Here is a 23336-nt window from a genome sequence, read left to right as displayed (position 1 = left end):
TGTGCCGAGAACTGTAACGGAGGTGCTTACTGGGTACTGCCCAGAATTTTTAGTAGCAAACAACAAAACTGCTCTAGTTGGCGTAAGCGGAAAGGTAGCTTGAGAGTCTCCAGGAAGCTGGTAGATCTGGGCTTGAATATTACTCAGATGAAGATAAAGCAGCCGGGGCAGTGTTCCCTGAGAAATGCCCGGCTATACACACTAAGGGAGACTGTTCAGAGAAAACACCACTGCGGCCGCGACTCCCTTCCCCAGCACAAGTGGCGTCAGATGCTGGGCCTCAGGAACTATGCCCAGCGCAGCCCTAGAACCCAGCTGGTCGTTCCCTGTAAGGCCTCCAGGGCGGATGGGTGCCGTTGGCTCCTTGTTAGTCTGCAGTGGCAGCCGCTCAGTTTGCAAGAGCCTTGCCTTCGGTGTGGACCTCGCCGCAGGTGGCCGTATACAGTTATTTCAAAAACTGGACACTGCGTGCCTTTGACTGCAGTGTCCCCTCCTCTAATGCAGGGCGTGGCAGACTCTATGTATGGCCTGCAGGCCACACGGGACCTGCCGCTGGTTTTTGTAAATAGAGTTCTGTTGTCATACAGCCAGGTTAATGTGTCCACATTTCGTCTGTGGCTGCTTTGGCTCTATAGCAGCAGGGTCGAACAGTTGTCACAGGAGCTACTTGCTGTATTAGTTCTTTAAAATGATCCATTACTTGTTCAAGAGATGCCTCTGTGTAAGAGGGTCCTAAGAGACTAGAACGGGCAGTCAGGGCTCATATGTTCATTCTGGGCCTCGTACCACTCCCCGAGTATATGATGCCCTCAATCAGAGTTCCTCTGGGGCGTCCCGTCCAGAAACCTCAGTCAGAAACCTCAGCTTGAGTGCCGGCGTTTGTGACTGCATTCACTGCCGTGAACCCGTCTTTCTGGAATGGAAATAATAATAATAATAATTATTATTATTATTGCCTTTTGCTCTGTTAAGTGTCCCTTCTGGTCCTCAGCTTCAGATGACGATGTCTTCATGTCATGGAGGATTCTATTACTAAAAGTCTAGAGAACTCTGGGCCGTAACATAGGGATAATCTTGGGAAATGGCCGGAGACGAGTGGACATTGAGGAGTACTTGGGAGATCAGTCTTTCCTGTGAATGAATGAATCAGAGTCATCTCTGCTGATACTTGCAAATATGGAGCTAACAGTTGGTGCATAAGGATTGTAAGGACCAAAATTCGGGTGTAACTTTGTTCTTCTCTTTTTTGAACCCATGTGATATGTTCAGCCCAGACTGAAGTCTTCTGGTCTTACTCCCCATCTCCCCCCTGATTCTCCCACAGCGGGGTCTGAGGGATGGAGTGCTACTCTCCCTTTCCTGATTTCTTCTTCATTCACACTGAGCTTCTCAGTCAGCTTCCTCTAGTTTCTGTAACAGAAGAGGCCAGCCTGCTTTTGTTCTGTTTCAAATTCGTTTAAATTTATCGTCAAGTATATCATCTCTCTTTCTGTTTTCCTAATTGGGACTTTCAAAAACATAAGTGTCTGCAGGCCCAGCCAGCTGCCTTCGTCCTGCCCGAGGGGGCGGGGCGGGTCCCATTATCTTTTGCAAGTCAGCTCTCTTTCCAAGTCCGCTCTCACTCGGGCCTGGAATTTGTTCCTGGCTAAGAATTTTCATCTACGGACACAAAAGCCTCTTTGCAGCTTGAATAAATAGTCTCTGTATATTATAAATCGCAGCATTGTTGCGCATTAGTTTGAAGTTACCTCTAGTTCTGTGGACTGGCAGTCTTATTCTTGATTTAATCTCCCCCTGTACCGAAGCTGCTGGGTGCAGTTATCAGCTGAGCTGGCGGAGCCGTCTGACCCGCCCTGGAAGTGAGAAGAAAGCTCTGGGGCCCTTGCTCTGTGATCGTCCAGTCGGAGCTTTCGAAGAAGGGCTCCGGCCAAGCACTCCCCTCTGGCAGGAGGGGCCTGTCTCCACCTGAAAGTCGTCCTTTTTCTTTTCCCGGGACCTGCTTCTCTCCTTCCTTTCTCCTCTTCCTTTCTCTGTGCTTAGGCTTTGCATGACGGTGCCGTCATCAGGTAGCTTGACTCCGGGTTCAGGTGCCTGAACTGAGTTTGGAGACCTCACTTCCACTTTCTGGTGTGTGTTTCTCACGTCCGAAGGGTCCCAGTGCCCGCCCTCCCTTATCGGGCTCAGGCTGCCAGCACACCTCCCAGGCCAGGCCAGAGACCTAGCTCGGCTAGCAGAGGGGGGCGGCTCATGTCTCTCCCATCATTCAATGGCCAGACAGCGTATTTGATATTATGATTGTTTCCACTTTCCCCACTGTTATAAGTCACTGCTGTAAATGTCTCTCTCACTTGTAAGTCAGAGTATGTGCATTTTCATAGCATTTGGTGTGTATCCTCCACAGGGAGTTAAAAATAGCTTTTTATGTTTTTCTTTTTATGGAAGTAATACTGTATTTTTATTATAAAAGTAATGCTTTTTAGAAAAAATTAAAATAACAGCAGGCTGAAAGATGAAAAAAATTATCTTCAGTGTTATTAAGTTTGTCGTCTTTTTAAATTCAAAATACTATTTTTCCTTTTCCAAATATGAAACCCTACTATAGGTTGGGTTGGCCAAAAAGTCTGTTACGTCTTTTTCCATAGGATGGCTCTAGTAGTGCTTAGTTGTCTTTAACTTCATTCAGAACAATTTTGTTAGATTGTATTGTGACAGCTGTCATATCAGCGTGCATTTTTTTAAAAAACTTACCAAAACTGGTGAATTTTTGTGCAACCATTTTAATATTGCCCATGGAAAAACATGCAACATTTTTGGTATATTATGCTTTATTATTTCAAGAAAGGTAAAAATGCAATTAAAATGCAAAGAAACATTTGTCCACTGTATGGAGAAGTTGCTGTGACTGAGTAAACATATTAAAAGTGGTTTGTAGCCCTAGCTGGCGTAGCTCAGTGGATTGAGCACGGGCTGGGAACCAAAGTGTCCGAGGTTCGATTCCCAGCCAGGGTACATGCCTGGGTTGCAGGCCATGGCCCCCAGCAACTGCACATTGATGTTTCTCTCTCTCTCTCTCTCTCTATCTCTCTCTATCTCTCTCTATCTCTCTCTATCTCCCTCCCTTCCCTCTCTAAAAAGAAATAAATAAAATCTTAAAAAAAAAGAAAAGAAATCCAACATTTAAAAAAATTTAAAATAAATAAAAGTGGTTTGTGAAGTTTCTTGGTACTGTTGACATTTTGGCCAAATAACTCTTTGCTGTGGGGCTGTCTCATACATTGGAAGATGTTTGGTAGCACCCCTGGCCTCTACCCACTAGAAGCCAATAGCGGGAGATAGCCAAATGCTCAAAATACCCAAATCAGTCAAGTTATTGGTAAAAATGAAAAATGTGTCTTTTATTTTACGGAGGAAACTAAACAGATTTCTTGGGCAACTCAATACATCGTAACATTAAAACAGTACTTCTTTTTCATGTCATTAGATATTTTTCTATAATATTACTTATTGTGGCTACACAATATTCCATTCTATAAATATGTTAAGCTTTATTTAACCACTCCTTAATTGTGGACTTTTAGGATTGTGTTCAGTTCTTTACTATTCTAAGCAGTGCTGAAGTCAGCAGCCTTAAGGCACATCTTTGCACACACCTGCCCTGGCTGGTGTGGCTCCGTGGATTGAGCACAGGCCTGAGAACCTAGTGGTTGCTAGTTCAATTCCCAGTCAGGACACATGCCTTGGTTGTGAGCCAACCAACCCAGGTGTCTTTCCCTCTCTTTCTCCCTCCTTTCCCCTCTCTCTAAAAATAAATAAATACAATCTTTAAAAAATATCTTTCTATACATTTATAATGATTACTCTTGGATAAATTCTTTAAAGTGAAATGACTGGGTCAAAGGGCATGTACACTTTTTAAAATTAGTAAACTTTTTTAGACTAGTGTTAAATTCAAGCAAAACTGAGCAGAAAGTACAGAGTTTTTCATACATATACCCTGTGTACAAGGTCTATCCAGAAAAAGTTCAGCCATTGTTAATACTAACAAGAACAGTTTGAGTAACATCGTGGCATCGATGTAACCTGGCAACCAAGGAGAGCGGACTGGAGTGTGTGTGTGTGAACAATGACGACTTCACTGTACTAGTCAGTGGGGGTGGTAGACACTGTTGAGTGAGCATGTGTACCATGTGGTGTCTCATTCAAAATGACTGAGTGAGCAGAGCAACAAATCTGCATCAAATTTTGCATTAAGTTTGAGTATTCCTCCACGGAAACTATTTGGACGATTCAGAAGGCTGCAGCTGTGGGCAACTGGTGACTGGCAATGTGGTCGCTCACGCATCGCGTCTCCTGCGGAGTTTTTTGGTGAAACATCAAATCACCCAGGTGACTCAGCCCCACCACAGCCCAGATTTGGTACCCTACAACTTCTGGCTTTTCCTAAAACTAAAATCAGCTTTGAAAGGGAAGAGATTTCAGGCCGTCGATGAGATTCAGGAAAATATTGCAGGGCAGCTGATGGCGATCGGGAGAACTGTGTGAGGTCCCAAGGTGCCTACTTTGAAGGGGGCAGAGACATCTTATGTACAATGTTTCTTGTATCTTGTATCTTAATAAATGTCTGTCTCTTATATAGCACATGGCTGGATACTTTCTGGACAGACCTCACATGCCTTTTTTTTTTTAAAGATTTCCATATGTATTACCAAATTGCCTTTTAGGAATGTTGAGGCATTTTGCATTTTCACCTACCTTTTTCTGTATCTCCACAACACTGGGTATTCTCATTACAAAGAAACCTTTAATAAGGTACATTTAAAGCAGAACACCTATTCTAGTCATCGTAAGACTGGATTTCCTTTATCTGAAATATATATTCATGTTATTCAGCCCATTACTATTTCTTATGGTAGGTGATGTAGAATACTACCAACCTTCCTTCTTTTGCCAATTTAACAAAAATTATAAAATACATGTACACAAAAACAAACATCCAGGTAGGGCAGAAAGATAGAAAAATGTAAAATAACCTTTCTTCCACTTACCCAGGCTTTCTCCTGAAAGCCACTGTTTTTTTACTTTAAATAGTTTTTAGTAATTGGGGTGTCCCAAATTCTAAATAATTTACACACACACACACACGTTTTCTTCCTCATTTCTCCTTCCAGGCAGTTAACTTGGATGAGCAGCTCTGTGTTATCCGAACTGCCGGTGTCTTTGAAGGCTCTGGCGCCTGCTCATCTCACTGGATTTGTGCTGTTTATTTGACCTCACGAACTTTCCCATACTGGCTTTTAAGCTCAGCCATGCCTTTGACCTATTTGCCAGGGTGATGGCACCCATCACTGGAGGGGTTTGGGAAACTTAGTCCATCCGTTGGCTGAAATAATGGTCTTAATCCACTCCTTTTGTGGCTCTGTAAAAGATGAAGAAATTAGCGTCTCCATACTTCTCATTCTACCGCCTGTTCTTCCCTCCACCTCTCCACATTTAAATGCAATAGATAGTTATTTTCTGTAGTTTACAAATGAGATATCAGAATTCAGAGAGGTTAAGTGATTTGCCTGAGGTCACACAGGTAGTAAGTGGAAGGTGGAGCCAGGATTTGCATTTACACCCATGCTCTAACAGTGCCACAAGGACGCATTCTCTCCACTTTTATCCCGGCTGCTACCTCTCCTGGCCTTGCTGTTTCTGTCCTTACTGTCATTTCCCCTGTGAGCTTAGGACAAGGTAGGTCTGACTGTATTCTGACGTTGGCTGCCGGACTCACAAGCTGTAAATGACCCTAGGCAAGTCACTTTGCCCTCCTTTGACTCTGCTTTTTTTTCCCCATGGGAATATAAACACTTACAAAGAGATACCATGTTGCAGGAGAAATGAGACAATGTATGTGAATGTGCCCCATACAGTCCAAATAGCAGACACTATTATTATCTCAGAGGTCAGAAAATATTGGCTCACACAGCAGTGCAAACCAGCAATGTGGGTTGCAGACTTCTCTTAGCATTAGATGAGTTTTTCAGAACATTCTTTAAGTGTGTTAATTCCTTTTACTTAAAGTAGCATTAAAAAACCAATGGTTACTGTTTATTAGAGAAAGGGGTCTGGTTTTTGTTTTGATTTGTTTTGTATGAGATATTTCTATGCAGACAGAGAAGAATCAGAAGTCCGGAGGAGCAGGCTGGCTATTTAAAGTGGCACCAGTGTCCTGGCCTCTCGCTGCCTTCCTCCACTTGTGCTCAGTGTTCATGTCAATCATTTCCACCTGTTGTTTTATTTGTCGTTAGTAAATCCTGGAGCCAAAAAAAGGGAGTGGAGGGGTGAGGCTAGTCTGAAATTGTTGGGCAGAAGTTAGAACATGCAGGAGGGGGAAGGTGGGATGGGGTCCACAGCGCCCAGAGAAGCAGCCCATAAAAGAGCTTCAGTCAGTTGCTGCCTCTGGTCACTATCTGTTTTAGTAAGAGGGGGTCCACCGCACTCAGAGAGAAAGTCCATACATAACTTTAGTTAACTGCCTTAACCTTGATTAACTGTCTGCAGTCACCTGTCTGTTTTACTCGGAATGACAAGAGGTGGCCTGGAGCAAGATAAGAATCTGGGTGAACAACCCTCCACACACTTGTTGTTCCCCCAGGGGAGGTGACAGAGGACCTGGCGCCTAACCCTAAACCCTCGCTGTCCTTGCCTCTGCCTTCTCCCCCATCTCAGCAAGGCCCCTTGATAAGCCCTGCTTGCATATTCACTCGCTAGTATTTCCCACGGCCACCTCTGTTAACAATTTGGTATATTTTTATCCTTTTAGAGATTTCAATGCATATAGCAACAGCAAAAACCCTGACTTCAAACCAGTTCCTTGTCAAACTGGTTCCTTACCAGTGCATTGTCTCATTAAATCTCACAGTCTCTGATATGCAGGCTTCTGTTTACCAAAAAATAAACTTGAGGCGTATAGCAAGCTGACTGGCGACTTGCCTGAACATGTTTCCAATGTTTGCTGCTACAGACAATCTGCAGTAAAGCTGTACCTAGCAATGTAATCTTGTCTGATTATCTCCAAATGATACATTTCCAGAACTAGAATTACTTGGTCAAAAAGTGTACACATGGAAACTTTGGGTTCATTTTGAGAGAGGGGCTTAATTAAGAGCATGGCTTTGTAATCGTACTCACCAGTGTCTGTGTCCCCATTGCCACTGGCCACTCACTAGACTTCAGCTCTGCCTCGGTTTGCTCATCCTAAAGTGGGACGATAACAGAAACTTCCTATTGTTATCAGGGAGACCCGAGTTGGGGGTCTCCCTCCCCTCTGTTCCTGCCTTGCTCACAAGAGAAGAATTAAGCGAGAGGCAGCATGCGTAGTGGAAACGAGATGACAGTAAGTTTATTTATGAAATACACTGGAGCACAAGGCTGCAAGTGGCTGCTCAGCTAGTCTGAGTGCCTTACACATATATATATGGAAAAGTGAAGCTGCAAGTTTGTCTATACACTTGAGCAAAAAGCTACAAGCGAACAATCAGCTAGTCTAGACTGTCCCGGACTCCAGAGTTACCTACAGTTAGTCAGCCTCTAGGTACTCCTCCTTTTCCGCCTTCCAGACCTTGAGATTAATGTACACTCTGTCTTAGTGAAATTGCTACAGAGCCTCCCTTTCCCAGCACAGAGTCTCAAGGGCTCCCCGCCTCCTGCACTGTCTTTGCTCGTGATGTTCGGCACACCCGGCAGTCTTACTGGTCCGGGCTCAGCACTGCTGAATGAATGGGTGAGACGTGTCTCCCTCCCGCTTCCGGTCGTCCCATCTAACAATATGGCTGCCGGATTTAAATGAGATGGTCGTGGAAAGTCGTCGGCTAGTGTCTAACACGTAGGAAGAACAGTGCAGTAGACGGACCAGGTTGTTGTGCTTTATAAAGCTCACATTTTATTGGGGTAAGGAGGTAGCAGTGAAAGACAGGCAGTGAATACATTTAATGAACAAGAAACATAGAAGCGCTGTGTGGACAGTTACAGGGGTGTGATAGTTGGGTGGTTAGCCGAGTTGGGTGGGGTGGGGAAGTCCTGAAGAGGTGACATTTTAGCTGAGTTTTTTTTTTAAGATTTTATTTATTTATTTTTAGAGAGGGGGAAAGGAAGGAGAAAGGGAGACAAACATCAGTGTGTGGTTGCCTCTCACATTCCCTCCCACTGGGGACCTGGCCAGCAACCCAGGCATGTGCCCTGACTGGGAATTGAACGGCGACCCTTTGGTTCGCAGCCTGCGCTCAATCCTCTGAGCCACACCAGCCAGGGCGACATTTTAGCTAAGTTCTGAATGATGAGACTTTATTCTTTAAATTTCTAGAAGTAAAATCGTGAGACCAGAGAGTGCATGCACTAAAAATCTTGGTTAATGTAGGATTGGTAAGTTGACCTGCAAACTCTTTCTACAGTAATTCACGTGTGCACTGGGCATAGATATGTTTCTTTTCTTGACCCTCGCTCGCACTTTCCTCCTGATTCTAAAAAGTGGGGTCATTGAAAGCTTATGTAGAGACCTTTCTGCTCGTTTCTGATGAGCTCCTGTAGCCGAGGGGAAGGAAAACAAGTTCGTCCCTTCTGTGTCCTCCCCCTCGTGTAGCTGCCCAGCATCACTCTGCACACCGTAAACCTTTCTTCTCACTTGCTGCCCTTCTCTCTGGGCTGCTTCCTGCCCACACCACGAGGCAGGATGGGAAGCCGCCACCATGTCCGCCGGTGCCTGGGGGGCGCGCAGAGGTGGGCGTGCAGGTGTTCAGTGACCAGCCCGCATCATCTAAAAGATAAATCATAATTAAGGATTCCAAATAATAAGACGACAAATAATACGAGTAAGTAATACAAGAATAAATAAAGAACCATACAAGATAGAGCAAACTGTCTTGCGTATGCACAACTGTAAACCTGCATGTGAAGATTAACAACGACTTTTCCCCTTCGGAATTGGTGCCTGGCTCGGGGGACGCGGCTGGTAAGCATGGCGTCTGCTGTAGAAACAAGACAGATTTTAGAGGTGGGCTGGTTTTGCCCGACACATTGGTTGGCAGGGGGACGCATACCACCTTCTGTGAGTTAAAACCCTGCAGAAGGCTCTGCACCTCGTTTCCCACAGTCAGGCCTCTGCTGTTTGGAGTGCAGCGGGGGAAGGGCGCTGTTGATCCCAGGACACTGGCACTGCTTCGGTGGGTGGTGAGACGTCCTTTGTTTGTTTGGAATGTCTGTGTGATTACACATTGTTTGCAGATCTGTTCCGTGCAGCCTTTACCATCCTACGTAAACTGTCATAAGAACCCCTCTCTGTGGGTCTTGAGCAGGGCTCAGCAACATGGCAACAGTGTAGTTAGCACCTGTGAAGCTGGAGACCTCGTTCAGGTGCTGTTTTTGTTTCGGTTGTGTGTTTTTTAGCATACACATGTATTAGAATTTAGGCTCTGATTCAAGCCTGAAAGCAAACCTTACTTCGTAGCTTAAACTCAGGGGCAAATGGATTAAGGCAGTGTTCTTAAAATGTAGTTTCTTTTTATAATCTTTCAAAACTCAGCAACTTAAATAAAACACCCTAAGGGCAACATGTGTTAGGGAGCAGATCCGGGGGTGGAGTGGGGAGGGAATGTGTTTGGTGAAATTGTCCAGGAGCAAAGCACCACCGCTCACTTGAAGCTCAGAGATTTGTCATCCAAACATGTGCAGATTGCTGGTGCTAGAAATAGTTTGAACTCACGAAAACAGCTTCTTCCCCCTGGTTGCTGCTTGGCCGTTACTCAGATTGCCGGAGCAGCCTGGCTCTGGGGCCCAGCTCTCGGGCTGCTTCTCGACTGCGCGGGGCTCGAGAGGGCCAGATATGCAGGCCCTCCAGTCCCCCACTTTGGGCTGTTCTCCTACACGGTCTGTTGTGCAGCTTTGCAAACTTGCCTCTGCCCTAGAGTCACCGAGCCCAGATTCCTGGCAACTGTGAAAAGCCTGAGGCCGCATGGCCTCAACTGAAGCGGATTTAGGAGAAAGGCATTTCCCTCTTCAGGGCAGAAGCGCACGTCTCGCTCCTTTCTTCCTCCGGGAGCCAAGCAGGGCGGCACCTGCCCCCAGAGCCGCTGCAGGCCGCCCGGGCCGACAGCTGCTCTGCTCCGTGCCAGCGGGCGGGCAGCTGACGGGTCGAGAGCCCCTTTGAGGACTCAAGCAAAATGGTGACAGTAGAGCAACTGAGGACACTCCTCGGTTTATTACCGTATTTCCTTCGGAGAAGATAAGTCTTAAGAAAAGATTCCTGCTTCTGCTGCGTTCATTTACAGTGGCTGTTCTGTCAGATGCCCGTGAGGAGGATGCGTAACTTGACACTTTGTGGTGGAGGGGATAGGTGGTGAGGGAATGAAAGAAAGGACTGGATTCTTAGGCAGGTTACCCAGCTTTTCTTAGCTTTAGTTTCTTCATTTGCCAAGTGAGGATAATCCTGTCTTTCGTTTCATGGAGTCGATGAGGAAGGTCATGTAAAAGTCCGTCTGGACTAGAGCGAACTAGTGGAACCGAAGGGGGAGGGAGGGCAGTGGGAAGAGTCTCCTAAGCCTGGCCTCCTCTGCGACCTCGAGCAAAGGGCTGAAGTCTCTCAGGCTCAGTCTTCTCGTCTGCGAGATGGGGACACCAATACCTGCCTGGCAGGAATGCTACAGAGATGAAAAATGACTAATGTAAAGCACTGACAAATGGTAGACGACAGTTAAGTGGCAGCACTAGTTATTGTTACATTTAAGGTGGAGGTATTTACCCCGGGTGATTTGGGGTTCCTCCCCTGGAGACACAGATTCGGTTTGTAGATGTGAAGATTAGCAAAGGCCCTGCTGATTAGCAACAGCAATAACTGATAACAGATAATGTTTTGATAATGTTTTAAAAAATATTTACTTAGTAAGCCCTGGGTGGTGTGGCTTGGTTCGTTGGAACATCATCCCATAAACCCAAAGGTCACGGGTTCGATTCCTAGTCAGGGCACATGCCTGGGCCGAGGTCGGTCCCCAGTCTGGGCGGGTGCGAGCAACAGTGAATCAGTGTTTCTCTCCCTCTCTCCCCCGTCTCTAAAATCAATGAGCATGTCCTTAGGTGAGAGTAAAAAAAATTTTCATTGATTTGAGAGAGAGAGAGAGAGAGAGAGAGAGAGAGAGAGAGAGAACAAAGGGGGCAGAGAGAGAGATTGAGCAGCCAACAGTGATTTGTCCTTCCACCCATTCATGCATTTACTGGTTGACTGCTGTTTGTGCCAACCAGGGATTGAACCCACAACCTTAGAGTATCTGGATGATGCTGTAACCAACTGAGCCAGATGTTACCCAGCCAGAGCAACATTTAAAAAAAATACAGGTGATACAGCCCTGGCCAGGTGGCTCAGTTGATTGGAGCATGGTTCTGTACACCAAAACTTGCGGGTGTGATTCCTGGTCAGGGCGCAGACCCAGTTTTGGCGTGTATGGGAGGTGGCCAGTCCGTGTTTCCCTCTTGCAATGATGTTTCTCTCTCTCTGCCTTCCTCTCTCTCTAAATCCAGCGCACACCCTTGGATGAGGATTAAAAATAATGAATAGAAGGAAGGAAGGGAGGAAGGAAGGATATGAACATCATTAAAAGAAGTCATCGAGTCCAGAAATGCACCGTTATCCATTATCCTGCTTACCCCCTCACTCTGGGACAGCCATTTAATTTTTCTGCCCTGAACTCTTCTGGCAGTTACCTCCATTTCTCTAAATAGTATTCCCTCCATTTCTTTTTTTAAAATTCCGTTTTTGTCAGAATGGCGCGTGCACATCATTTGCTTTGTTCTTAGTAAGGTCAAATGTCAAACTTCGACAACACAGCCCTCCCCTGCCTCCACCCCTCCCTGCTGTTCCTTCCCTCCTGCTGTGTTTCTGGGAGTCTGCACTTTTGGTCCTGTTAGCTGTTCGTTCTAGTATTTTTTACTATATCTTGAATAATATGCTTGTACAGCTATCTCTTCCTGAAACACTTTCTTACTGTGGAAATTTTCAAACGCATACACAACGAAGGGGGCTAGTGTAATGTACCACCCATCACGCAGCTTCAGGAGTCAAGAGCAGCGTTGCTCGTCCGTGCCTACAGCCCCGCTCTGGGTAGGTCCTTTCATCAGTGGCTACGTCAGCACGTGTCTCTGAGAGAGTAGGGACTTGTGTATACGTGTGTGCGCGCATAGACACGCCCATACGGCCATAATCACACATAAAATAATTAACGGTCCCTTATTATTTGCAAAGATCTCCGATGGACTCAAGTGTTTTTGTTCAAGCCACATCCAGACCAAGCCCGCACACGGCCATACTGCTTTCTCTCTCCGTCCGTTGCAGGCGTCACTGCTGACCGGCACCAGAGGCCTTAGCTTCGGCCCTGCAGCTCCACTCGCCCTCCTGACCCTGTCCTCCCAATGCCGCATCCCAATTCCCTCGTGTTCCGTGTTTTCCAGTGTCACAGCGTGGCACGTGTCTGCCGCCGCGCCAGCACCCTTCGAACTGTGTCTCCTTTCTGTACGGCTGCCTTGCCTGGCCTTCTAGTAGCTGCTGCTTTAATGTGCTCACCTTTCTGGTTTTTTTGTTCTCACTGCTAAGTCTTTCCACACTTTCCTGGAGACTTCCAATACAGTTCTCAGCACACCTGTCGAGGGACCCATCATCAGTTCTGCTTTCCTAGAACCGCCCACTCTCCTCCCGCAGTCAGACGGGCGCTGTCTCGGCCGGTCCAGCAGCTCATCATCCTGGACATTCCCTTTCACCTCGCTCAGGAGATCTCTGTTTCTTGAATCTTCTGTCCAACCCCCCGTGTAGGTGTTGAGGTGACGTGTGATCCCCAGGGCTTCGCTGAGAGAGCAGGGCCCGGAGGGAAACTGTTCTCAGTCCTGTGCGGGTCTGCAGACGTCTCGTGCCGGCCGGGCCTGGACTCGCGGCGCCAGGCCGCGTCCCCGCAGGGCTTTTCCCGCAGAGCGCGTCCCTCGCTGGCTCCGCGGTGCTCGGCCCCGGCGCTGCTGGTAGGAAGTCTGACACCAGTCGGATTCTTTTCTCCTGAAGTCACCTCTTTGTCTCTTTAGAAACTTTCAGGATTTTTTCCACTTTGAATTCTGGAAGATTAGGAAACCTCGTCTAGCTATGGTCTCTCTTCATCCTTCTCAACACGTTCTTCAGCTTTTCACTTTGAAGGTGCAGCCTCCCTGATTCAGCTCTCGGGTTTTTTCCTCAGGATTTCTTATCAGTGGATAATTCCCTGTGGTACCGTCCTGTTCAGTCTGACCGTGAACTCCCTGGGTTGTCTCCTCTGTCGACATCCTTTTTTATCCTATGGAATTTTTCCCCCGTGTTTTGAAAAATTTCCTTTTCTTATTTTCCAGTCCTTCTACTGAACTATTAATTCCAGTATTCATGTTGTTCATTTCCAAGAGCCCGGTGTTATCAGTTTATTTCATGTTTATGGATACAGTATCCAGAAACTCTCGGAAGATACAAGATTTTTTTTTCTTTTTCTTTTCTTTCTTTTTTTTTTTTTTGCCCTCACCCTAACTGGTGTGGCTCAGTTGGTTGAGTGCCATCCTGCAGAGCAAAAGGTCGCCGGTTTGATTCTCGGTCAGGGCACACGCCCGGGTTGTGGGCCCGGTCCCCGGTTGGGGGGTGTGCGAGAGGCAACCACACACTGATGCTTCTCTCACACATTGATGTCTCTTTCCCTCTCTTTCTCCCTCCCTTCCCCCGTCTCTAAAAATAAGTAAAAAAAGATCTTTCAAAAAAGAAAAAGGAAAGAAGTAGGCCTCGGTTTCCCCTGGAATTGGTTGTGTGTGTGCCCCATGGGCCTCGCCCTGCCTGGGGGGCCACTGTTTCCGTGTGGGAGGGGCGCACTTCGCTGCGGGGCACCTGAGCAGCTGCGAGACTCGGGACTCGGGACTCGGGGTGCTTCAGAGGTCGAGTTAAGGGGCCTGGGCTCGTACTAGAAGCCCCTGAGTGGCCCCAGGCAGATCTTCCACTTGAAGAGCCTCCCCGTCTTTGCACGGAGTCGCAAGGATTGAAACCCGGTTTGCAGTTTCAGAGACGTGATGCTTTTTCAAACACGTGTTATTGCTTGCTTTACCTCCAGCCTGGTCTGTCCAAGGTGAGTGAGGCTGTGTGTTTAGAAAGCGTGTATTGGGTTTCCTATTTTGTACCAGGGAACAAGCGAGACATGCTGTTGATCTCATGGAGTTTACAGTCTGGCAGGAAAGAAGCATGTAACATGTACTTCCCATGACATGCGTTAAGGGTCAGGAGAGGGGAAACAGGTGCCGCAGGGCGCATACGGAAGGGGGAGCCAGCTTGGCTCAGAGGGAAGTGACATTTAATCTGACGTCTGACGGCTGAGGAGGATTTCGAAGTGCGGTGGCAGGGGGAGCCTGGCACCGACGGGTCTTCCTGCCGCCGGAGCTGGAACGCCCGGCTGGTCCAGAGTGCTCAGCACCCAGCATGGCCCCGGGCCCCAGAAGGTACCTGCCGTGGTCGGCAGACAAGATGAGTGTGCTGGTGTCGCTGTGGTCCACTCTTTCTGGATTGTCACCAGTGTGCAGTGACCCAGTCCGCAAGGCAAGTGTTGCCGAATGGTGTTGTAGAAGAAAATTGGATCTTTGTTTCTATGAGTGGGCTCCGTACTGTTATTTTCGGTCAAGTAACTGACGAAACGAAACAGCAAAGCCCTGAGGGGACCTCAGTAAGGCTGACCTGTGAAGAGCTGGGGCTCCTTTGCTGAGGCCACTCAGGCTCCTGGAATAAAGGCCCAAACGAACAGTGGCCTAGCCAGTGGCCTGGCTGGCCCCCAGGCCCTCCGCGCCGAGTGCAGCCCTGACAGCCGGCGCAGGCCTCAGTCCCCTCCCCCTCCTGGTGTGCTGGAGAGGCACTGGGCCCTTTTCCAGGCTTCCCGACATTCTCAACCTTTGTCATTGCTCGTCACATCATCCTCAGGGCAGAGGACGGTGCAACTGAATCAGAGTTAGAAAACGATGTCTTTACTATTAAGACGTTACAGCGTGTTTTTGCAAGTGTTTTCCAACTTGCAGTATGCGTCAGGCACTTTCCCACATAAGCACCGTGCAGGATCAATGCCATGTTGGCTCTTGTTTTACGTTGGGAAACCGAGGCACACACAGAGAGGTAGGTCAGGGTCATCCCCGGCTAGCAACAGGGAACGCAGGTCCGTGAGCCAGTGACTGCTGTGCCGCCCGGGTTACAGGCTGGTGGTCTTTTTCTTCCACCAAATTGTGGGGCAGCCCTCCCATCCGCACTCTCCCTCCTGGCACAGGGTGGGGCAAAAGTAGGTCCCCAGTTGTCCGTATGGAAAAGGACACAGTAGTTAATGAGTAATGATGCAGGAACAAACTGTGTCTCCCACACTCACAGCTGGAAGCCTCCTCCCCCGCCCCCACAGAGAGCCTGTTGGCTTGGCCCTTTCTTGATGAGCTTCAGAATTTTCTGAGAACTGATTAAAATTCCGGTTCGGTTACGAATTATCACAGCCTTATGAACAGCTGCTGCCTTCCCAGTAGAGCTCCAGCCCCAGCTCCCCATCCCAGTAGCTTTAAGACAAACCGGATCCGCCTCCCTGGGGGGAGAGAGATGAAGCCCAGACCCCAGACCTGCGTCGGGCCACGCAGCACTTAGGTGGTGGAACGGGTGAGCGCCGCCTCTTCCCTCCTGGCCCCGAATGTTTTCTCTAAGCAAAAGATCGGCCGGCTCCCCTCACCCCTGGCCTGGCCGAACCCAGGAAACGTCTCCCTCCCACCCCTTGCCCACTCACTGTAATATGCTCAGCTCATTTTTCTAAGAGGGGGTGATGACCCCACTCAGGAACAAGGGCCAGGCTCGGTGAAAGAGCCATTTTGAGAAGTAGCATTGGTGGGCGTGCTGGCCTAACGGAGACTTCTTTTTTTCAGGTCTGGCCCTTTCCTCCTGAGCTGTGTGACCTTGGGCACGTCACTCAGCTTCCCTGGGTTTCATTTTTCTATTCAGGAAACGGAGATGAACGGTGTAGCCCCTGGGTACCAAATTCTCATAAAATGAGATTTTGTACTTCAGCAATGAGAGCCAATGTGTGTCAACACTTGGTTTGTGTCAGAGACTTTGTTTCCTCACGCGTTATTTCGTTCTCACAGTCCTAACAGGCAGGCCCCAGCATTCCATTTTACAGTTAAAAAAAAAAAGAAAAACCCACCACCACCACCTCCTGAAGTTCAGAGAAGTCAAGTCACGCAGGACTCAGATCCGTATCCCCGACTCCCAAACTGATGCTCGTGATCACTCTCCACGTCACGTGGCTTCCCACTGCGCACAGAGGCGGAGAGGTTTCTGTGTCTTCCCCTTCAAGCACTCTGCAAATGCCAGTGGTGATGATCTCTTGTGACCGCTGCTGGTCCCTGTTCGTCCCTAATAAGGACAGCAGGATTCTCTCCCTGCTTTATCTTACTCAGCTGTTTATGCAGCCTCTTTCTCAACGTCCCCCAGGACTTGTTTAGCGAATTCTTTCGGGTTTTCTCCCAGAGAAACAATCCCGCTCCAAAATAAAGGGGGTGGAAGGAGCCAGGCTCAGCCTGACCTCTTCTCTTCCTTCAGCAGTGTCCCGTGGCCTCTCCCGGGTTCTCCCCCCCCCCCCAAGCATGTAATTAAGCAGTCAGCTTCCAGTAAATGCCCTACAGCACCTTCGTCCAGCTCCTCCGTCTCTGAGGTGCAGAAGGGGAAGACATCAAAGCCATTATTTTGTCGATGGGGAAACTGAGGTCCAGAGAGAGGGCTGACTTGCTTAGTGCCCTTCATTCAGCGAGGTGCGTGACCAGGATGGGGTGCCAGCTCCCCCGGATACAGGCCAGTGGTCCTCTCGAGCCTTTTCACGTGGGCGCGTGTCATCTCCCCTAAGCGAAGGACGAACTCGTGCGTGCACTGTGCCCAGCATGCCCCTGGAAAACTTTGTGGAGGAATTAAACAGCTTGGAAAGTTGAGCGGGAAGAGCTGGGGGAGGGGAAGAAGGTCTCCACCCTAACCTAGTATATTACAGACGAAAGAGATGAACTAAAACAGTCGGCAGGGACTGAGAGGCGGTGGAGGGATTCCTGCCGGGACCCCTGGCCCAGTGGGTGGGCGTAGGAAGCCTTTTGTCAGTAGGGCTGCAGCGTTGAAAATTGAAGGAAGGATGTTGGGCGAACGTGAGGACTGCTAGGGTAGTGTTACAGCCCCCGGCTCATTGTCCAGAGGAAATGGATCTCTCCGGTGACGGAGAGGTGGAAACCGAACGCAGGAGCTCGGCGGCTGACATCAGCAGGCTGGGCATTGAATTACAGCGCACGGGGCTGGGCTTGGCCGGAGACGTGGGAAACGCCCACTAAAACCTCGAAGTGCATTTTATTTAGGAGACCCAGGGAGAGGGAGAGGGAGAGGGGAGCGGGGGGAGTCCTGCCCGGCCTGCTCATCTGGTTTACCCTCCAAACGGAGGCGTTTCGAGTCCTGGTTTCCGAAATCCCACCTCCACTTCTGACTGCGGACCGCCGGGCTTTTGGAGAAACTCTTTGCTGGAGTAAGTACAGCTTCGTTCCCCAAACCCCAGGGAGAAGCAGAGCTCTCCGGAGGGCTTGCTTTTGTTGGCCACAAAGTGTCTATTTTTACTTTATGATACATTGCTGCCCTGAAAATTATGGCTTTGTCCAAAACTGCTTAGGGCTCTGAGCCTCAGGTCTCTCAGACGGGGCTCCGGCCAAACGCTGCTCGACTTTCTTGCCCAAGAACTTTCACAGAGCATCTAGAGCTTTAAAAGCAGCTCCTGGTGCCTTTTAGGTATCGGTGAAGAAATCCTCCCTTAGAAATAGGTGTTTCTAAAGACCTTGATATATATTTTTCTGATCACAAAGGCAGTACAAAAAATTTTAAGCATTCTAGAGGTAAATGTCAAGGTGAAAATTCCCTACAGCCTTTCCCTCATACAGTGGAGACTCACCCTTAGCCAGGTACAACAGTGATACTTTAAACTACAGATACAGACGTGATTGGATTTCATGACAGTATCTCATCACATGCCCCTCAGTGCTGCCGCGCCTGCATGGGGAACTCCAAGATGGAAAGAAGCTTTAGAAATCTTGAACTTTGGCTTTGTGATCTTTTTATTGCTTCCTTTTAGAAGTTTGCTGTTTATACCTAGAACATAAACAGGACACGTAAGCCCTCGGGCGTTTTGTTTGTCTAGTCCGTTTTCGGGATTTTGAACCTGCCCAGACGCTGCGCACCTGTTGGGAGCCGGAGCGGAGGGTTTGCCGTGGCCTGAGATACCCGGCCCGCAGCGGCCGTGTGTCACGGCCTTCCCCTGCTCGCACGTGGAAGTCGTTGACGAGAACACAGGAAACAGAGGGCCAGCCTGCACCAGAGGGCCCACCCGAGGGAACACTGCCGGGCCCGTGTCCTCATCCGTGCGGAAGTGAGGGGGCGAGTCCAGACGACCGCTCTGTCTCCAGCTGCAGCTTGAAACAGTGTCAGTGCTGCTTTCCCCACGAAGAGAACCCTTGGGGCTTAAGAAGCAAAGTGCCTCTGGTGGTCAGTATCCCAGGATGCCTAAAACCCGGTGCCTCGGGGAGAATTATACCAGGGCAGGACACGGGCACCACTGAGGTACTCCTGAGTTTATGGTTTTGTCAGAAGAAAGAGGGTTTCAGTGTGATGACAGGTGTGTGTGTGCATGCTCACACACAGTTGGGGCGGGGCGGGGGGAGAAAAAAAGAATGAACGTGACTGAGCCACCCCTGAGGGCCAGGCCCGTCACTGTGCTCACGCCTTTCTGTAACGGGAGGGGCTGTCGTCATTCCCTGACCTCGCTGACTGATGGTGAGTCTCCACCACACGCCCCCATGTTATCCTGAACTCTTTCCGAGGGCTTCCCTGAGCCGTGCTTGCGGAATCGCTGGCATAACTTCAGGCCGCTGGGTACTAGACTGTACGCACCCTCTCTGTGAGTCTGTCTCAGCCACCGCTGCGCCCCTCTGCCTGGGGAAAGCCTGGCACATGGCTACAGCAGAGACACGGCAGGCTGCAGTTGAACTTCAAGCCCACCGTTCTAGCGTTCTAGTGGCTGCCCTGGCAAGGGAGGGAGAGGAGGCGGGGCGATCCCTTTATTGGCCTCCCCCCACCCCTCGTGTCACCTGGGCACCGCCTCCGCTGCTTCCTGGAAAGGATGGCTGGCGCCAAAGCCCAAAGAGAAGCAGAAGGAGTTGTCACATCTTAGATTTTGAGTCTCCCAGGTTCTAGGTCTTGGCAGCTTTAGGGATTTTTTTATCTTTAAGGCCATCAGAGATCCTACCCCCCAGGAAGATGTGGCTTTTAAAACTCGGCGTGAATTAAGATCCAGGTCACCAGGGGGGCTCCCAGAGCCCCTCGGTGTATCTGGAACTGCGGCCTTCCCCAGCAGCTCAGCCCGTTGAGGTGGGCTGTGGACTGTGGACTGTGGCTGCCATGGAACTGCCGTGGGCTCAGGCAGTGGGAAGGCCAGGGTCTCCGCCTCCCTCCAGCCCCCGGGATCTTGAGACTTTGGATGATTTAAAAAGTCACTTCTCCTACTAAGGTGGTGGTGAGGGGGTGGTATTCTGGAAGTAAGTACCTACCTGGGCCTTAACGGTCCCTGCCAGTGGCGGGGGTTGGGGGGGCAGGGGAGGGGAGCTGTGGTGGGATGCCCCTAAATCCAGGCCTTCGGGAAGCAGGTGAGGGTGGCGTCGGGTCTCGTTCTGAGCGGCCAGTGTCAGCACTGTTTTCCCTGTGCTCTTCCCCACGATCCCACCTGCCCCGAGCACGTCCGCTGGGCTCTTCTGTCTCCCGGAAATACAGTCACGTGCAGGGCTGGGCATCTTACATGCAGGGTGAGGCAAAAGGAGGTTTATAGTTGTCCATATGGAAAATAATACAATAACTAATACATAATACAAGAATAAACTGTGTGTTTTGTGTACTCACAACCATAAACCTACCTTTGCCTACCCTGTATGTCAGTTTCTTTTGATCCTCGAAGCACAGACGTGCAGCAGAGATTATCTTCATCTTGCACGTCAAGGGGGCCTAGAGAGGTGAGTGACTTGCCCGCGCCTGTCAGCCAACAGGTAACAGCCGAATTTCCTCGTGAGAACTGGCTCCCCCTCACCCCCGAAGCCCTTGACCTCCCCACCGCATGTACTGCCTTTTCCCTAGCCCCGCCCTGAGTCTCAGTTCCTCCGTCTGGCAGAAGGAGGCAGGGTGAACTGGAGTCAGTAGTCTGAGAGGTGTGGGGTTTCTGCTTTATTTGGATTGGAATGCCTTCAGGTGGGTGTGCTCTCCCGGTTGTCACCACCTGTGCCATTCCCTTGCCCAGTCTGGTTCCCGGTCCCCTGCCGCCCCTTGGCCCCCGTGTGCCTTTGCCTTTTCCACCCCTGGACTGGTTGGTGGCCACAGTTCTGTGCCTTTAGACAGTATGTCCTTCCACGAGAAGCAGGCAAGGGTGGCATTAAGCCCTCTGCCTTTACTGCTTCCTCGCTGAGACATCGGGGACAGATTACCTCCCCCCACAGAGCCTGCTTCTCCCCTCCGTAAGGCGGGGGTCGCTGCTGCCCCCATCTCAGAGGGGCACCAGGAGGGTGACGTGGGACAGAGCTCGTAATGAACTTGGTCAGTACACAGATACATGCGTGGGGTCAGTTGCTTTGTGGTTTCCAGAGAGAGAGCGCTGGCCAGTGTGTGCAGCACCTGCCCCTCCTCCCAGGATGGCGTTCGTGTGAGGAGTGTGAGGTCCTCTCTGATCTCGGCATTGCTGCAACCCCAGGGACGGGCCCAGAGCTGCCGCTCTGGCTCCTCAAACTGGGCCCCAGTGCTGCCTCCTGTCCCCCAGTCAGGTGCTGAGGCTGAAAGCAGAAGTGGGTGCTGTTCTCCCAGGGCCGGAGGACCCTGGCCCAGCCACTTAAGGAAGAAGCTGGTGGCAGGTGTTACTTTCTGAATGTGACAAGACGCTGAGCTGCCCGATTAAGTCTGTTGCTCTGACAAGGGGTCAGAAGTTCCTGCGTGGAGACAGACATGGGAAATCTAAAGTTCTTGGAAACAAGTCATTAATCGTGACTCAAGCTGAGCTCCCCACCTTCTGGAAATCACACGTGCATTATGAAAACTCGGAGCGCGCACTGCTCTTTCAAAGAGTGGTTTCTTTGGAGGTTGCCGTCAGCTGTGATGATGAGTGAGTCCCAGTTGCCGATTAAAATGCATCCGCTCTTACTGGAGGGAGCCAGCCTTCCAAAGAGCCTCTATCATCTTCCAAGAAATTACTGGTCTTTAACCTGGCTTTTCAGAACTGAATAATGGACCTTCCGGCACTAAAGAAATGAAGTGCTTGGTAGCTAAAGCGTACTGACTGTGTCCCAGGGTCCAAGGTCAGTCATTAGGTTGAGAACTCCGTGGGCGTGGCCTCTGACACTCACTGAAGGGTGTGCGTGGGGGCCAGCTCGCTCTGCGCAGGGGGCCCGAGGAGCAGGCCCAAGAGGCGGGTGGCCTCTGGTCTGTCTTGTGGGGTTCTTCCGGCATTGGGCAAGATGGGTGGGTGGGTGGGTCGTTACCGGATGGGGGTCCTGATTTCGAGCTCAGCTGATGACTCCCAAGCTTTCCCCCGGTTCCTTACTCTTGGAGCTTTGCCGGCATTCGTGGTAGGGAGAAGCGAGAGCGGGCCCCCTGCTGCCGCTTTCACCCCTGGCCCCTTCCCGTCCCACGCGGCCGCACACAAAGAGAGGAAGCCCTCACAAAGCGTAGGGGCCGCACTCCCACGTTCGGTAAGGAAACGGACGGTGATTCCGTCGTAACCTGAAATCACCACTGGACTTTCTGTTGGTTGGTTTTTATAGCATTTATTGTGTGGGGGTTTTTTTTTAATTACAAAATTAGAACATGTTCATGGAAGGAAAAACAAACTTTGATCACCCACTGATTTCACTTCTCTGATTTTTTAATGAGGCGTGGCAAGGCAAAGGCCATGGACCTTGTAGATCTCTGACACAGATTCACAGTGTGGCACCAGAAAGTTTCTGCCCGTACGTTCCCATTAGCATGCCCCCCCCCCCCCCCGCCATCCACTCACTCACGTACACCACCACTGCACACCAGCCAGGGTTGGTTCTCACTGAGTTTCTCCCCGGGCAGAGTCTGTCTGCGCCTCCAGGAGGTGCTCGCGTGCTCAGGTGCTCGCTCAGGCCCCTGCGCAGAGGCCGCAGCCTCTGTCTGCACCTCCCTGTGTGTGGAAATGAGTGCACCCACCTGTGTGTGCTAGGCGCTCTGCAGGGTGCTCTGGGGAGCGCCCAGGTGTGAGTAGTGCAGAGGCTGTCAGCTCAAGAAGGCTCAGATAACCCCAACACGTGTGCTTTGTGCCCCAAGAGAGGGCCAGTAGCGTATGAGATGAGCCCTCGGTTCACTTCAGTGAATTTTCATGTGTTTATTCAATATTTCTTGAGCATCTAATATCTGCCAGGCACTAGGTAGACAGTATTACAGTAAAACAGGCCGGGTCCTTCCTCGCGTGAAGCCCACAGGGTGCGTGGGCGATGGACGAGGAGGAGAGTGCGGTCAGGGCGAGCTGGCTCGAAGAGGTGCTGTGTGAACCAGGCGAGGAGTCGGGTGGGGTCTGCCAGGAGCCCAGGCGGGAGGGAGGCAGGAGGAGAGGGGAGCTGTGGAGCGGGAAGGAAGAGTCCAGGCCGAGAGAGGTGCACTTGGGACAGGGCCCCGGGCAGGAAAGCGTGGGGGGTGTTGGGGGAACTGGAAGGCCAGTGTAGCTGAAGCACGGAGGGGAAGAGAGGAGGGAAACGGGCGAAGGTTCTGGTGAGGAGAAGCTTACGAGGACAGGGGACGGGCCCAGGGATCGATGCGGGGGATTGTCCTTCCCTGGTGCAGTGGCGGTGTCCCCGGGCTGTCCCCGTGCGCAGGCAGGAGCGCCTTCCAACGCGGCATCGAGTGCCACTCCTAGGTTAGAACTTTTCCATAAGGGGCCAGAAAAATCCACTCCTCCCAAGAGCCTGTTTTACTCATTGACCTGCCTGCGGTTCCTCCTCCTGTCTGCACTGTCACACGTGAGCTTCCGACTGGACCTGGGGTTTGGAGAACGGAGTTTGTGTTGCCGCTTCGTGTCCAGCTTGCCAGAAAGGCCCTTAGCTTTTCCGGGCCTCGTTTTCCTCTGTAAGTGGGAATGGCAGACACTGACCCGATCCCAGGGTGGTGGTAAAGATGCAAAGTGCTGTAGAAATGTGGGGTGTCGTTATCATTTCAATGAAACAAAGTAACAGAAGTTAAAAGCAGA

The 23336-nt window shown here is 50.2% G+C and overlaps 1 protein-coding gene across 4 annotated transcripts in view; it reads left to right on the top strand.

The window, feature by feature from the left end:
• PKIG (cAMP-dependent protein kinase inhibitor gamma) overlaps positions 1 to 23336 on the top strand; it is a 72219-nt gene that overhangs the window by 22468 nt on the left and 26415 nt on the right. Inside the window, exon 1 of one of the 4 annotated variants that reach the window (XM_045832580.1) lies at positions 17408 to 17579. The exons of 2 other annotated variants lie outside the window; for them this stretch is intronic. The gene's annotated coding sequence lies outside the window, so the exon portion shown is untranslated. Of the gene's footprint in view, positions 1 to 17407; positions 17580 to 23336 lie in introns of those variants that run through there. One more of the 4 variants, XM_045832578.1, reaches the window with a different exon arrangement.

The sequence above is a fragment of the Phyllostomus hastatus genome, unplaced genomic scaffold (assembly GCF_019186645.2).
Source record: "Phyllostomus hastatus isolate PE091 unplaced genomic scaffold, TTU_PhHast_1.1 phas_contig_17, whole genome shotgun sequence".
NCBI lineage: Eukaryota > Metazoa > Chordata > Mammalia > Chiroptera > Phyllostomidae > Phyllostomus > Phyllostomus hastatus.
The sequence above is the reverse complement of the archived record's forward strand: the minus strand, read 5'-3'. Positions and strand labels throughout refer to the sequence as shown.